The sequence below is a fragment of the Macrotis lagotis genome, chromosome 7 (assembly GCF_037893015.1).
Source record: "Macrotis lagotis isolate mMagLag1 chromosome 7, bilby.v1.9.chrom.fasta, whole genome shotgun sequence".
Taxonomy (NCBI): domain Eukaryota; kingdom Metazoa; phylum Chordata; class Mammalia; order Peramelemorphia; family Peramelidae; genus Macrotis; species Macrotis lagotis.
In genome coordinates this window covers 57,955,612-57,968,808 of record NC_133664.1, presented here as the reverse complement: position 1 = coordinate 57,968,808, position 13,197 = coordinate 57,955,612, and the positions used below count along the sequence as shown (strand labels likewise).

General features: G+C 32.0%; 1 protein-coding gene across 1 annotated transcript in view; it reads right to left on the bottom strand.

The window, feature by feature from the left end:
• The window catches only part of MALRD1 (MAM and LDL receptor class A domain containing 1), an 879,021-nt gene that overhangs the window by 335,910 nt on the left and 529,914 nt on the right, over positions 1-13,197 (bottom strand). The gene's annotated exons all lie outside the window — the stretch shown is intronic.

Below are 13,197 nucleotides of genomic sequence, written 5' to 3'. Positions count from 1 at the left end.
TAAAATGATAAGTAGTACCTTCCTAAAAGCAAGAGAAAACATTTTAACAGGGATAAATTAGATACTTTTTCAATTAGATACAGGATAAAGTAAGATTGTCCATCATCACCACTTTTATTCAATATTGTACAAGAAATGCTAGCTATAGAACTAAGATAAGAAAATAAATTGAAGGAATTGAAAATAGGCTATGAGGAAACAAAACTTTCTGTATTTGTAGATGATATGATAAAGAATCCTAGTGAATCAACTAAATAACTAGTTGAAATTATTCACTCTAGCAAAGTTACATAATTTAAATAAACTTTCATAAATCATCATCATATCTATATTCTACCAAAAGAAACACAGCAAGAACAGATGAAAAGAAATTCCACTAAAATAACTGCAGATAGCATATACAATTGGTAGTCTAAAGACCTTCATAGATTACATGAGCACAATTATAAAATACTTCCCACAAATAAAGACAGTTAAAAACAAATTGAAAAATATTAATTGTTCATGTATAGGTTAAATCTATATAATTAAAAATGACAAGTGTACCTAAGTTAAATTATTTATTTTTCAATAGCATATCAACTACTAATGAATAATTTCACAGTGCTCAAAATTTCATATATATATTATATATATATATAAAATTGATCTAGAAAAAAGGTCAAGAATATCAAAAGAATCAATGAAAAAAGATATGAAGAAAATCAGCTAGAAGTTTCAGATTTCAACTTATATTACAAAGTGGTAATTATTAAAACACTTAATAATGACTAAGGAATAGAGTGGTAAATGAGTGGAATAGATTAGGGGTCATATACAGAAGCAAATTAACATAATTATCTTTACTATTGTAGAGTTATTTCAGGCATACTTGAACCCAATTTGCCTTTTGCTTGGCAAAGATAAAGGATTGGCTTGCCATTTCCTTCAGTTCATTTTATAGATGTGTGGAATAAAGCAAATAGGATAATGTAATTTGCCAAGGGCCAAGGATACAGGATTTGGGGAAGAAAATTCATCATTTGATAAAAAAAAAATTTGCTGGGAAAACATGAAAGCAGTTTGGCAGAAACTGGACACTGACCAATATTTCATGTTATTTATCAAAATAAGGTCAAAATGAATAAATTATATAAAAATCAAGGGATGATGGAAAAAATTACCTATCAGTTCTATGGATAAAGGAAAAGATAATGACCAATTAAGGGATAAAGGGTTAATATTGAATAAAAAGAGTAAGTCCGATTACAAAAAGAGAAGGCAAAAGAGCTTAAATCACAATCAAGAATCAACCACCTAGCAAAATTGAACTTACTCTTTCAGAGGAAAGAAATGGACATTAAAGAGGGGATTTTCAAACTTTCCTAATGATAATACCAGAGGTTGACAGAAAATGTCATCCTCAAATACAAGACTCATGTGAAGAATAAATAAGCAACAGAAATCATAAGGGGCTTAATGATACTGAACTGTTTTTATTGTTTCATGGGATATTGATAACTCATGTGAACTTGTTCATTAGGGCAGTTAGATGAGTACAGGTTGGCAGTTAAATTTGAAGGGATAATACTTTAAAAAGATGGAGCTAAGGGGTGAGAGAAATGTACTGGGAGAAAGGGAAAGGGGGAGGTAGAATGGGGTAACTTCTTTCAAATAAAAGAGGCAAGAAAATCTTTTGCAGTAGAGTATAATAGAGGGGAGGGGAGGGGCAGTGAGTAAGTCTTAATCTCATCAGAACTGACTCAGAAAGTGATTAAAATAAACACACAAATTGGGATAGAACTCTATCTTACCCTATAGGGAAGCAAGAGGACAAGGGGATTGTAGAAAGGGGGAGCAGATTGTAGAAAAGGGTAATCAAAAAATACTTTTGAGGAGGGACAGGGTGAAAAGAGGGAGAGAATAAATAAGCAAGGGTAGGGTAGAATAGGATGGAGGGAAATGCAATAAGCAATAGTAACAGTGGGGAAAAACATTGAAACATATTTCTCTGATAAAGACATCATTTCCAACTTAGAGAACTGAATCAGAGTTTAAAAGAAAAGAGCCATTCCCCAATTGATAAATGATCAAAAGAAATAGTTTTCAAATGAGGGTATCACTGCCTTCTATGACAATATTTTTTTTTAAATGTTCTAACTCACTGCTGATTGGAGAAAAGCAAAATAGAACAATTATGAAGTGCTATCTTATACTATTAGATTGAACAATAGGGCAGAAAATGAAAAAATAGCAAGCTTTGGAGATTTAGGAAAATGAGACTTTAATGTACTGACAGAGGAGTTGTGAAATGATTCAGTCATTTTATTGTAAGGATGAAAAAATTTGAATTAGTGATCCTGATAAGTACAATTATTCAAGACAATTTTAAAGCATATTTTTTAAACTTTATTTGTTATTTATTATTTTAATGTGTGTTTTATTTTGTAAATGGTTAATATGAAGATAGAATTTGCATGACTTCACCTGTATAAATGAGATAATTAAGAATAATTTTATATGAGTAATAAAAGTTATTTTTGTGTTATTGGCAAACAATTAACAAAGTATATAGAAATACACACACACATACACATATAGTTAAGAAACAGGAAATCAGCAGTGAAAATCCTGAATTCAGAAAAAATCTATACTTCTCTTATAGTTAAAATAGTTCATATTTGAATTTTCAAACACTTCTCAAAAGTTTTTTCATTACGCATTCTTTTGGTAGCTTGAAATTCTAAGATCCTTCAATGCTACCAATTTTTTTTATAGTTTTTGCTTATAATGATGCAATTTCCAAAAATATAATTAAAAGAAACTAAATTGAGAAGACTCTGACATATAGGGTAGTTGTATGATGCACAGTGTGGTTTCTTAAGCAGCATCTGGTAATGAGATATTATGCTTGGAATTAATTTGGAAGTCAAACAGTTTTTTTGTTTAAGGAATATTTTCTAAAAAATGGTTCTTTTTTTCAGTGATCCAGTTAGTGCTTTACTCTCCCTAGGTTTTATTTCCTCCAACTAAAGATAAGTCTCTTCCATGCCCCTTCCAACATGAAAAAAATAATCAATCTATCTCTACAATCATATTATGTATATTATGAACATAGAAAGGGAAAGGTAGGAAGAAGAAGAAAAGGGAAGCAGAAGAAGAAGGAGGGAGGCAGAGCAGGGGAGGGAAGAAAAATAGGCCAATTGGGGGGGAGAGGTGTATATATACATACTATATATATATATATATATATATATATATATATATATATCCTAGAAGAACAACAATTCATGTGAGTAATAGTAGGAGCTGTCTTTCAGGAACCGAACTCCAACTGACCAACTGGACCACACAACTCACTCTTTCTTTCATAATCACTGAATGGGCATTGCTTCAATCAAACTGAGACGTCTTAAAGACCTTAGCTTAAAAAAATCCAAATTTTCCCATTGAATCTACCATCATTTCCAATTATCCTGTTTTATGTCTTGCTACTGGACCTAGATGGCTCCAGAGGAACAAGTGAGGCTGTAACCCTCCCTATCTTAGATCCAATTCACTTCATATCAAAGCATCACCTTCCTAATGATGGTCACCTTGGAGAACAAAGGACCAACAATAGCCATGTTTTTCAACCTACATCTAAATGTTTGATAATCTACAAAATACCCAGGCGCTCTCTTTTTTTTTTACTGATTTATACTTATGTCTTCAGTAAATTTAACATAGGTAGACACTAAATGAGATGAGTTTATTAACAACAATCTGATATTTAATAAAGTGATTCAGACTGGTAACTTCTGTAAAACCAGTGAGTATACTATGAAGTGGACATTATTGACAAACAGAAAAAAGAAGGGCTCTTATGGAACATTATTATTGATTATACTAAGAAATGTGGACTAGCATTCTGGTAAAGCTAATCATACCTAAATCTGAAAAGTAAGATATGTTAATATTTTAACCCATCTGTAGCTTTCAATCATTTCTAGGGATCAAAATTTCCAGTCTTCTATCTCCTAGGGAGAAAATAAAAGTCCCACTAATTATATAATGACAGGTAATAACAGACAACCTATCTTTTGGAAATTAAAGATATGAATTAGATATCCTGGACATATTCCAATGGCTACCTGTATAAGAGAGAACAAGTTTTCCTTTAATTATAACTTTAAAATAACTCAGAAGAAAATCAGAATCCCTGAACTCAACTTAAGGACATGAAAATGGGACTTTAGGTAGAATGAAGACTCAATTATAAAAATCAACACAATATAAAATCAATTGAATTGTAGAATCAGTGAAGTAGAAATCAGTAGAAACTTGAGGTAATGCTAATTCTTATCTTTTTCACTTAAGATTATAGATTTTTTGCTAGAAGTTATCATATAAGTCCATCTAGTCCAATCCTCTCATTTTGCCTATGAGAAAATTGAGATACAGAAAAATTAAACGAAATATCCATAGTGTTATTAGGCACTGGAGGCAGGCTCCTATTATCTCAATTCACCTTCCTTTTATGATTTACAGTGATAAGAAAAGAAAAAAAATCCCCACTCATTGAGTGATGTTTTTTTCACATATGAAAGTTTAAATTGATCACAATGGTTTAACTAAAAATCACACTGATAACAGGATTTTCAAAAAAAAGAAAGCAAAGAGCAAAAATAATTTGTTACTTTTGGAAATGACTAAAATGCTAAATAGGATCACTGAGTCTCTACAAAATCGACTGATCTGCTTAAAAGTCATCGCTAGTTTATTTTCTAAAAGGCCTGATATTTTCTATATGTCTCAGTGACCTTACTTAGCATCACAAACTAGGACACTGCAGTTGATTTTCCCATCTAGGGATTGTTGTCAGATAGCCTTTGTCTTCCAAACTGGATTTGGTAATATTCTAAGAATGTTACCTCTGAATGAGGGAGGAAAATGAGATGGTTGACCACAGAAGAACAATTTTTAGAAAATTGAATTGAATACTCCTTAGGAAGCAGTTGACAGAAAGAATAATGAGAGCAAGCAATAAGGTCATGAAGAAGATATCAATTAGGAATGAATGTTTCGGTCCCTTGGCACACTGTCATTCATGAGAGTTGATAACAATTCAACATAAACAACTCAACAGCATTTTATGACAAAATTATTGGCAATAACAGTTCATCTGTTTTCTCTTGGGGCTGGGAGGAATAAGAGTGGGAACAAAGTAGTTGCCGGTGACCTAATAAATGCAGTAAATGGAACTGCAGCTCTTGCTACCACCCATCTTCAAAAAGTTCTCAACAAAGCACCTGCTATTGTCTTGGGGGTTATACTATCAATGAAATGTGTTTATCATCAGGGTTGTATAATTACAGTGAGAGTAAGGTTTTATTAATCCAATAACTAATGAATAAGTCTTGCACAAGCCTAAAAATCTTTAGACAGAAGACTTCATGCAATATTTGTACAAGAATTTTGGGGAAATTTGGTGTAGTATAACATTAGTGGAAAGCAATAAATTTTGTGTTTCAAATTTTGTCTAATATGTAATATATAAGTACAAAAAGCAAACATATGAATTGACAAAATTGAATATAGAGCTAGTTTACAAAGAGCTTGACATCTAAGACTTCATTTGTAGGTTGGTTGTTGGGAATTTGGAACACATTTTCCTTTGATAATAATGTTAAAAATTGGTGCTTTCCCACACACACAAACACATACACAGTATAGAAACCCTTTGAGGATGATTGTAGTTCTGGGTCTATTATTCTATGAATAGTTCTTTCTGATAGGATTCAGTAAGTACAATTAAATTAGATTTTTTTTGTTTCTCTCATTCAGTATTTTAAGAATATATTTTTGATCTCATTTTCTTTTCTACAATGATAACCTTGACACCACATTAGACTAAAAAACAAAAACAATCAAGTAACTCTACAGAAGGTTCTCTGGTGGCCAAATTTTAAATAATGAGAATTTTCTAGCTCAACTAGATTGATAACCTGAATGCAGCAACATCTGTATTATCACCAGGTTTCTATCTGAATTCATTTCTGCTTGTCAGAACATATCAGAGCTTGCCCTCATCCAGTATATTCATCAAGAACTGAACTCCTCTTTGCACTATAGTGAGGCATGATTTTAAGATTCCTCTTCTTAAATAGTATGCTCTTCTCTTAATTACATGCAGATTTAAAATATGAACATTCATCCTTTAAAATTTAGTGCCCATGAATTCACTTTGTGGCTAGAGACAAAATGTCTAAATACTATCTTACAAGATGAAGGCTGAAATTGTTGCTTTTTATATGATAGGTTGATGAAGTGATTTCATCCATTTGAGGATTCTCTTCAATGCTACAGATGGCAACCTGAGTCATACTTTCTCAGCCTGGACAAATCTTGTTTAGTCTTTCCACAAATACATCAGGACCAACCCAAGTGCTGAACATCTTCCTTTATATCTCATGATTTTCAGTGTATTGTCTAATAGCCATATATGTTAGGTACTGGTTATCTTTAATTCTTATTAAATGAACAAGCTAATTTCTTTCCTGTTGATATACTTTTCTTGAGCTAGTCTTCAATGGTGTTGCACCCAGACTTACTGAACTGTTGGATGATTAATGTAGGCTACTTAGATCAAGTGACTTCACTAAGAAGAGCAGGGTTTATATTCATAGAGACAGCTAGAGGAACTGATGACTATACATGACTGCGTTTTTTCACCCTAAGGGAATTATGTCAATCTCTTCATTTAGCCTTTTCTGCTTAACCTAAGATTGGTCCACTTTTAAGAGACTTGACCAATCCCTTGTCTTACTTAACACATAAAGTTCCACATTCATATCTGGGTGGGTCAGCCAGCCAATTGGTTTCTGAGATTTAACTTTGAAGCTACATATCCATCCTACTTCCTTTCCCACAGCAGGACAAAGTAGAAGTCAAGGGATGGGATTGTGAAAGAAGATGAAAAGTGCGTACAGCTTGTGTCCTTTTTGTACGTGGAAGAATATTAACTAAACCTGTTAGTATTGTATCAATAAACACCATGGGAAGATCAACTTATTGTGAAATTGGCAAAAGTCCTGAACCTAGTAACACAATGAGGAAATGAAGATATTATGGCAAAACTCATTCTATTTAAAATGAATATATAGGGGTGGCTAGGTGGCACAATGAATAAAGCACTGGCCCTGGAGTCAGGAATACCTGGGTTCAAATTTGGTCTCAGACAATTAATAATTACCTAGCTGCATGGCCTTTTTTTTAACCCTATTTGCCTTGCAAAAACCTAAATAAATGAATAAATAGATAGATAATATGAACATATGCCAAAAGTCTTCCATGTTTACTTTTTTTCCTTAATCAAAATGGAAATTATTTGAAGTTTAGAATTTTATTTGAAAATTTATCCTAGGCACAGATTGATCATCTGTTACTGTTGGGTAAGAATGAAGTTTTTAATATAACAACATATACAGTTTTTGACATTTTGATGCTTTTAGATTTTGTTAGTCCTTTGCCCGTCAATTCAAATGGCAAACCCACAATGAGCACTTCTTATTCACTAACCTTTGGTTTCAGCATTTTTTTGTGCTATGAAAATTATATCTAAGAACATGACAATGGACTTTCCTATTTCAAGAATAATTAATTAAATAATTTTCTGAAAGATATGACTACTAGTTGATGAAATCATCTTCAAAATTCATGCCAATTATATCAGGGACTTTAGGAAAAATCTGTATCATTATGGATATTATGCCTGTTGTTTTCAAGTTCCGATAATGACATTAATTCCTCCCAATATTAACTAGAGAGATAATAGAAGTGGGCATGTTACATTTTGCCATTTCCTATTTATGGAATACCTTTATAGGGACATATTTCATGAGCACAGTTATTAGTATATGGTGGGTTACAGAATTCCTGTGGGATACATTTAAAATAAGAATATTACAGATGGATCATGTATCTATATATTTTAGATCATACTACATAAAAATTCAACAAAAAACATGTTCTTTGATGCTGTAAAGTGATTCACTAGCTTAACCATTCTGGTCATGTGACAGAGGTAATTTTGATAGTTAGATGTTGAAACATTAAATAGATGGAGAGGTCAAAGAAAAAGCAAAAATATTTTACCTTTGAGTAAAAGATTTATCACATGGAATATTAAAATATTTAGATTTTAGGTATCATAAATATCATCACAAATGAAAAATATATCCTGATTCACATTTAGTTAACCTTTATGATATTGTTAAGTGTTTTATTTTATTGAAAAACATATATATATATATATATATGCACACATACACACATTCTTTTATATCCTTTCATATTTTTTTCTAAATAATATAAACTTATTGTGTTCTTAGAACATTATTCTTAATATAATGATGGGGTCAATGATTTATTTTGTCTATATCTGGAAGAAAAAGAGAAATAAAGCAATCATTTGTTTAGTTTAGGTAAAACATAAACTTTCTCACAATTATCTGAGTATTTTAAATAAAAATATTAATTTCATTAAAAATTTTCTTTTTATACTTTATTTTAATTGCATATGTGAATCATTTAATTTTACTTGTCTTTGATTTTTCCCGAAGTATTCATCTGTTTCTACTTTTCTTTTCCTTTTAAATTAGATGGTGACCCATTAATATTAGGTTTTTAAAGCACAAGCATACTACAGAATATTCACATTTAACTTATATTTTTAATAAAAAAGAAACTAAAGGTTTTAATGTATTATCAATTGTTTTTTCCTAATTTATGTATGTTTGAAACATGTTAGATAGCATAACAGATTTTGAAGAGATAATTGCTTTTTAAATTATATTTTCTTTTCTCAATTACATGTTGTGAAAGTTTTTCAACACCCATCAACATGCATATGTATATTTTAAGTTATAAAATTTCCTTCCACCCTCCTTTCCCACCTGCCTCCCCTCAGTGGCAAACATATACATTTATGTTAGCATGTTTGCAGATTAGCCATTTTCCATATAAGGAATTAGGATTAAGGGAAAGGAAGAAAATCATGAAATACAAAAGAAATATATAAAATTTTTAAAAAGTGAATGCATTGTTCATTCAGATTCTGAAGGGTTTTTGTTTGTTTGGTTTTTAGTTTGTTTGTTTGTTTTGCTCCCTCTGGATGGAGATAGTATAATCCATAACCAGTTTCCTAGGGTTGTCCTAGCTCTCTGGACTGCTGAGGGGAGCTGCATCCATCAAGGATAAGCTTACAATGTTATTGTAAATGTACAAAATGTGTTCTTGGCTCTGTTCCCTTTGCTCAGCATCATCAGTTCCTGTAATTCATTCCATGCTGCTCCAGAGTTTGATTATGTATGGTTTCTTATAGAAATTCCATAACATTCATATAGTATAACTTGTTCAGTCATTTCCCAATTGATGGGTATTCCCTCAATTTCCAATTCTTTCCCTCTATGAAGAGATCCTTTCAAAAGGGGTCCTTAAGCTAATGTTTGAGGTCCTGTAGGAGAAGCAAAAGAATATCTTGATATCCTTAAGTGTACTGAATTCACCGGAGCTCCACAGAGGTAATAATGAGTTATCAAAGTGAAAATAAAGGAATGAAGTAAAAAAAATGTCCTCTTTTATACTGAAAGAATAAAAGATGCACATTTACTATTTATGTATATATCTCTCCTTTAGCTGAGTAAAATATAGCTACACAAAGAGAATAAGGACCAGACAGATGGGGAGTTTCCATATCCTTGCCTCTGAGTTCAGTTTCTAAGTTGAGGCCAGTTTGGCTTTGTGATCATGATCAAATTGATTAACCACTCTTGGCTACAATTTCCTTATATAAATAAGTCTCAAGTGAAAATAAAGAGGAAATTATTTCTATATCAGTGACTATCTTTGCAGATAAATTTATGTAAAATAATTGTTTATGTAAAATTTTCAAGTATATCTCAACAACTTTATATGAGTTGTTCCAAATCGTTTAACAACTCTTAAGCAGAAGAGCAATTTATTTGAAGCAATGTATACAAAGATTAAACTCCTAGAGAAGCCACAGATGAAAGTAGAGCTGATAAGTGTAGACCTGTATGTCTAGAGAGGATATCTGAGGTACAAACAAAACTAGAAGGAACCAGTTTAATCATGAATGATCAAAAATAAACGATGGTTATTCTTCAGTTCTTATGTTAAACTCTTATTTTGATTTCTATATGTCTTATATGGAGCATGTTAGTATGTTTTCAGATAGCTTGTTGGACTGGACAAAAAAACCTTATTTAGCAAGGATACCATTGTCCCAGTGGACCTCCAGTACTTTGAGAGACATTTGTTTGCAGTAGCTCTGCTACTCAACACTTCCATCTAGTGGCAGCAAACTCAAATTGCAGTTAAATTTCTGAAACCAGGCCCAAGCATTCAGCCCTAAATGATTAATCACATTGTCCCTTCATTGACTTTTTTATAAATATAAATATAAAATAAAAAGAAAGTAAAACCATTTTGTGTAAAAGATATTTGTATTGATTGAGAAGTGAATTGGAATACTGCTACTTTTATGGAAGAACCTGGTTGATATGTTTTTTGTTTTTTTTTTATGGAAGAACCTGTTAATATGGCTTAAAAAAAATAAGAACATTTTTAATATTCACCGCTAAAATTGTACATGAAGAAACAACTTTTCAGATGGGATTTAGTAGAATTTTAGAAAGGAAAAAAATGATGGTATGAATTTGACAGCTGGGATCTGTAAAAAGGTCAAGCATTCTATTGCTTGTATAGGAAGAGTTTAATATTATAATGAGTCAGAAAAATGACAGTTTATTTATTAAAGGTTAGAGAAAGAGGAATGCAGAGAAATACAATTTCAAGGGCCCCAAACAGAAAGAAGATCTTGCTGGAGGCTCCAGAACTGAGGCACAATGAGAACTTTTAATATGCATATAAATATTTTATAATTAAAAAAAGCAGAACTGGAAATTTAAAAATTCTATAAGAAAATTAAAAATTCAATAAACACTCATAAACTAGGGTAAAACTGAAAAAATATTAATAATCTGATAGGAGAAATGAGGATAGCTTCATGTTTCAAGGACAAAAAGATGTAACTTTGAGTGAGGAGGCTCTCATATGAGGCTTTGACCAAGTGAAAACTACAAGCTGGAGAAGGACATAAGGCTTCAGTGAAGAATGCAGCAGAGGATAAAAAAAAAACTGTAAAAACACTTGAAGATTCAGTACCTGGGATTAAAAAAAAGACAAAACCAAAAAAAAAACAAAAACAAAAATAAAAAAAACTCAACTCCATCAGCAATTATAAGCTGTTCAATCACCAGTCATCTTGACTTTTGTCTTGCCAGTGGATTCCGAAAACTAGAGGACAGAATGAGGCTAATAGCCCCTACAATCCAGATAACCATTTCAATTCAGCAAATATGTATTAAACAATTTCGTACTTGAAAGTAGTGCTAAGTATATGGGATAAAAAATGAAACATTAACACTTCCTAAACTTCTAGATTTTTCAGACTACTGAGGAGACAATACAGTCACAAGTAAATATGAAGTACGTATGAACGAAATGAATGCAAATTAATTTCAAGAGGGAGTGAATTCTAATAACTGAGAATGGGGGAATGTCAAGAAAGGTCTTGTTTGAAGGCAGAACTTCTGCTGTGCCTTATCAGGAATAATTAATTAAATTGATGAAGCCAGTTATAAGACAAAGGATTCATCAGAAAAAAGGAAACACAGTAACCACCTTTGTGATTCAATGAACTGGTCTTTATTATCAAATTGGTAGAAGAAATAAGATCAGTATTTCTATTATATTATATTTTATTAATAAAGCATATAGAAGAAAGGCAATGGGAAAAATAGCATTAAGAAGGAAAAACAGGTAGTTCTTGAAGAGTTGCTATATCTAGCTCCTATCTTGTTTCCCCAGGGAGCTGTCCATTTGCACATTTAAACACTGTTTTGTGATAGCACAAGTGAAATGATTATATGCTAGGTATTGTTGATAATATTCACATTTGACCATGTGCAGATAAAGGGATTACATTTTGGCTGAATGTAACCAGGTTCCGAATGTGGAACAAAGGCAATAATTGCCTAAGAAATTACAGAAGATTATTTTGATTTGATTCGAACAAAAAATGTTAACGCTGTTTTTCCCAACAGCAGGCTATTAAGACAGCATCTTGAGACATTTAAGAATATTTCAGTAATCAAAAGTAACTTTTTATATATTTCAGTGATACACTGGTGTGTATAGGTGAACATCACCTCTTCAACATAGACTTACCAGGAGTTTCTTCATATTTCTGGAAAAGTCATATTGACAGTTCTTAGCAAGACACCACTCCCAGGCACATGACAGATGCAATCCAGTTTTACAGGATTTTAAGTCTTGTGAATGTGAGATCTTTACCTTTTGCAATACTGAAGGGAGATTGTAACCTCAAGCTACACACAGTCTTTCCTTTGCAAAATAGAAGCCTAAATGTGTTAAGCAAAAGAATCTAGGTTATCTATCAATCTATGAATGCGTATCTATATGTATATGTGTGTGTGTGTGTGTGTGTATTTGCCTTCCTACATTCTGTTTTTTAAACTTTTTTATTTATTTAAAGCAATGGGTTTGATTGATTGTCCAGGGTCACACAGCTAGACAATTAAGTGTCTGAGTCTGAATTTGAATCATGTTCTTCTGACTCCAGGACCAGTGCTTTATCCACTGCACCATTTTATTGCCCCTGTTGTCTTTCATTCTAGAGGAGAATCAAAATAACATTACTATGTTAGAGATGAGTTACAGCATATCCAACAGTGACTGATCAGACCAATACAAGCTCAGAATACTCAACCACAGGTTGGGCACAGAACAGTTAATATGAACATTTGAGGAAGATTCTCTAAATCTGTACATCTTATGTATCTTTTGAGTCACTTCAATTCTGCCTTGCTCATAGAGTAACCCCCCTCTCTGAAAAAGCAAGGCATGCTGGACAGTTCTGTGCCAGTATCTCCCAAGCTAATATCAATTATAAAATTCTCAAGGTTTTGACCTTGAAAGTGTCCTTGCTTTGTGTGAGTTCTTCATGTAATAGCCTTTTTGGTAAGCCTATGCTTGGCATTCCAACATGACCAGTCCATTGTGCTCTCTGTAGCACAGTTTGATTTCTTGGAAGTTTAGTTTGAAAAAGGACCTTAGTGTCTGGCATCTTCT